General features: G+C 31.7%; 1 long non-coding RNA gene across 1 annotated transcript; it reads right to left on the reverse strand.

Annotated features, from left to right (window-relative positions):
- Window positions 1-257: 257 nt before the first annotated feature.
- On the reverse strand, window positions 258-4,231 carry LOC126972404 (uncharacterized). Its single transcript, XR_007731133.1, has 2 exons — window positions 3,824-4,231; window positions 258-1,152 (listed from the first exon to the last, which is right to left on the reverse strand). It is a non-coding gene; the product is annotated as an uncharacterized LOC126972404 (long non-coding RNA).
- Between the last annotated feature and the right edge of the window lie 488 nt (window positions 4,232-4,719).

A 4,719-nucleotide genomic window follows, 5' to 3' on the forward strand; every position in this document is an offset into this window, starting at 1 on the left:
CGACCATATGTGCCGCCAGTTAAGCAGTGTTTCCGATGCCTTAGGTTTGACCACTTGGCAAAATTCTGTAAGAATGCTCAGCGTTGCTCAATCTGCACTAAAAATCATTCATATAAAGAATGTACTATACCTATTGACAAAGCAGTATGTGTGCACTGTAAAGGTAACCATCTTGCAGTATCAGGTCAATGCCCTATAAAACAAAAAAAGATATTGGAATAGTAAAAGTAAAAGTAAGTAATTTGTAAAAATAAAAGTAAAACACCATTATCAGATTTATTTAAACATCCAACAAACTTTCCATCACTCAATAAGACAGAGAACACACAAGACATCATTAATTTAATTTTATCCAATCCAGCAGCAATGAACCTAATCACAGAATCAATAATAAAAGTCATTACACTAAATAAAACACAGAATCAAAGCATTAGCTCACACGCAATTAGTTCAGCTATTAAAGATACCATACAAATTAAAAATAAAATATCACATTCAACTGTCACAAGCTTAACATAGTACAGTGGAATGCTCAAAGTCTGTTGAGTAACAGACTTGAGCTTCAAAACCTACTTTATGAGCAGGACATACACATAGCACTTATATCAGAAACTTGTCTTAAACCAAATATACAGTTTTCTATCAGAGGTTATACAATACTAAGAAATGATTGTGGTAATGATCACAATGGTGTAGCAATTTTTGTTAGTTAAATACAAACAAAAAGACATCTCAATTGTTAGCTTTAATAGTCCTGGCAACAGTGTACCTAACTTTGACAAATCTAAATTTAATAGACTGTTGCAGAGTATCCCAAAACCACTAATAATTGCTGGTGATTTTAATGCTCACCATACCATTGGGGGTTGTAATAGAACCAATTCTAGAGGTAGAGACATCATGGATGTAATGGACGATAATGACTTAATGCTCTTAAATAATGATCAACCAACTACAGTGGGTACTAATTCTTGGAGACCAAATGGACTAGATCTAACAATAGTATCATCTTCATTATTCCTGTGCTGTGAATGGCAAGTTCATCAGGACTCTTTGGGCAGCTATCACTTGCCTACAATCACAAAATTTTCCATGGTAGTGTCGGAAACTGAATCTTCTTCAATTCCATCCAACATTCCTCCACACAGTAATCTGAAAATAGTAAATTGGGACCAATATGAGAACTTAGTAAATGACTTATTAAAACAATTTGATATAAATAATTGTAATCTACAGAAGTCTTACAATAACTTCTGTTCCATAATTCTTAGAGCGGTAGAAAGTTCAGTACCTAAAACCAACTACCACTGTAACAATATTGCTAATCTACCTAAAAGAAAGCGACAACTTCCCTGGTGGAATGGGCAATGTACTAAACTGGTAGAAGATTGCAAACAGGCTTATCTGTTATTCAAATCAAATTGCAATATCCAAAACTACATTTTAAGCAAGCTCAAGCAAAGAAAACATGTATATTAAGACTTGAACGTCGTAAATCCTGGACAGATTTTTGCTCCACCATAAATAGGTTAACAGAACCAATGAAACAGATTTGGACAAAAATGAGGAAATTTAAGAACTTATATTCTAATAATAATTGTTTCTCTAGCAATAATTGGATATCCAATTTTTTACACAAATATACTCCAGATACAGTACCAAATTTGACAATTATTCACAATAATCATCCTTTAAATAGCACCAACTCTTTTATGATTGCCCCTTTTACTATTGAAGAATTAAAAGCTGGTCTATCATCAAGAAAGGACTCGGCATGCGGTTTGGATTGGCTCTCCTATAAAATTTTTAAACTCCTAAACTCTTCTAACTTAAATAAGTTTCTAAAAATATTAAATCTCCTATGGAAGAACTCCACTATTCCAGAAGAATGGAAAACAGACTGTCTAATTCCAATTTTAAAGCATGGGAAAAATTCTAGTTCAGCTGATTCATATCGTCCTATCATATTGTTCAAAAATTTTACCAACACACGAGTGTTGGTAAAATTATTGAACAATTAATAAAACAGAGATTAATATTTTATATTGAAAGTCGTTCTGCTTGTGAGAGTATACGGCATTTATGTCTTGACATCCATAGTGCCCAGATTGACAATAAGATATTGGATGGTGTTTTTTTGGATGTTGTAGGAGCATTTAATAATGTTGATTTAGAACAATTATCATCCATTCTTCTATCCTTAAATGGCCCTGAAAAAATAGTTAGTTGGATATTCAATTTCTTGCATGGTCGTAAACTTTATGTTAGAGTCAATAACCAATTAATAAGTCCTCGATATTCATATAGAGGCGTATCGCAGGGCGGAATTTTGAGTCCATTGCTCTTTATAATCTACATAAATCAAATAAATGTTGTTTTGGCTAATAGAGTTTCTAACCTCCAATTTGCTGATGATCTAGTAGTGTATAGTTCAGGACTTAATTTATCAAATGTTGTGTTAGATCTTAATGTAGCACTCAAAAAATTTGAGCTTTATTTTCAATATCTTAGTCTTGAGGTCAGTATTGACAAAAGCAAAGTAGCAATATTTTCAAAGCATTCTATAAGAATAAGAGATGCAAAAATATATTATGGTACTCAGGAAATTTCAATAGATAATTCAATAAAGTTTTGAGAAGTTACGTTTTTAAGTAATTTTAGATGGCACAAATATGTTGAAATATTAGAAAATCGAGCATTAAAGGCCTGCAATATTCTGAAATCATTAGCTGGTACATATTGGGGTGCAGACCCACGCATCTTGCTAACACTTATAAGTCATTAGTCCGTAGCCATTTTGAGTATGCCTTCTTTTGTTATAGTGGAGTAATTACATTAGTGAATAAATTAGAAAAAATACAAAATAAATGCTTAAGGATCATAACAGGCGCTTTTAGGTCTACTCCTATTATATCATTACAAGTAGAATGTACTATTCCCCCACTAGCTCTTAGATTCAAATATCTACAAACAAAATTCTTTCTCAAATTAACTTCTATTAATAATCATCCACTCCTATTAAAGATACAGGACTATATTAACCGACCTGACAATAATTCCTACTATCAAGTAGAAGGCATCTCTGATTTGTTACATTTTTCTTGTGATCATAATCTATTTTCTAGTATTCTTTGGCCATGTTATTTAAATTCTTATAATTCAAAATATACACCTATTAAAATAATTATTAATGAATCATTAAAATATAAGGAAGATGTATATAGTATGCTGTCAGAGTGGCAAAATTATAACCAACTTTATACTGATGGATCTAAAAGTAATACTGCTGTCTCTATGGCAGTTTATGACATACAACTGCGGAGTGGGTTTGGTCATAGGTTAAATACCTTGGCTAGTATATACACAGCAGAATGTGCTGCCATATATGCTGCTCTAGAATATATTGGAGAACAGTCATATAATAATTGGATCGTTATAACAGATAGCATGAGTGTTTTAAAAGCTTTACAATATCCTAAATGTAATGTTACAACTAATTTCATCATTTACAATATTAGAGACAAATATCAATGGTTATCCCTAACAAAAGATATTGTTTTATTCTGGACTCCTTCACACATAAGCGTGGAAGGAAATGAACAAGCTGATTATCTTGCTAAATCTATTGTGAATAGTAATCAGATACATACTGCTTTGAACATTTCCATACCACACACAGATGCACTGTCTCATTTTAAAGGTACATTCTTGCAAGACTTTCAGAATTATTGGCAACAAGTTGTTCAAACAAAGGGCAAATGTTTAGCCGACATTAAAAACGAAATCTCTCCTCCCTGGTTTGTTAAAAAGAAAAAATACTTACACAGAAAATTTTACACCACAATTTGTCGGTTACGTCTGGGACATTCTCGTAGTGGTGCTCATTTATTTAGGGTCGGTGTGTTAGATTCTCCAACTTTTCAATTCTGTAATTTATCCATCCAAACTCTTGATCACATTTTCTTTGACTGTCCCCAATATAATCTTCAAACATTTACATTGATAGACTGCCTCTTGGATATTTATAAGAATGCTGAAAACATCCCGCGCTCACTTCAGCAGTTATTGAAAACTTATGACTGCTTCGTGCCGCTTTACAAATTTATAGTTTCAACGGTAGGCGAAATTTGAAAATACGGCGTGGCTTTTGACACAATCCCTTACACAGACTTAAAACATATTCGTCCATAAAAGATTATTGGACTTGTGTTTATAATGTAAATTTTAATGTATAAATGTAAATAGTATATTTGTAGTTATACCTTAAATTAGTTTCATATTTTCTTATAATTATTATATTCAACTAATATTCATTATTATTACTTATAATTCATGTATAATATATTTCTTATAACGTATATGAGATTTATATTTTAGTATTATATCATAAAAGTTTATTATTAAAAATAAGGGGCTAAGCTTGATCTTAATTGGAACAAGAATATTATCAATAAAAGACTTGGCTTCGGCCTTTCATGTGAACCTATATGTATATGAAGAAAATGAAACATGAAGAACACGAAATACTACTTTTATGTGAAATTGTACTATTTATATTTAAAGATGAAGATGATATAAAGACTTAGCTTGACTTTGAACAAGCTGTGTAAAGTGAAGACTGAAGAATACAAAAATAAAAATGAAGACTTAGCTGTATGGGCTTTTGACCCCTTTGCCTGTCCAGATGGACGAACAGAACCAAAAAAAAAAAGTCTATGG

The sequence above is a fragment of the Leptidea sinapis genome, chromosome 26, assembly GCF_905404315.1.
Source record: "Leptidea sinapis chromosome 26, ilLepSina1.1, whole genome shotgun sequence".
In the NCBI taxonomy this organism is placed as follows: domain Eukaryota; kingdom Metazoa; phylum Arthropoda; class Insecta; order Lepidoptera; family Pieridae; genus Leptidea; species Leptidea sinapis.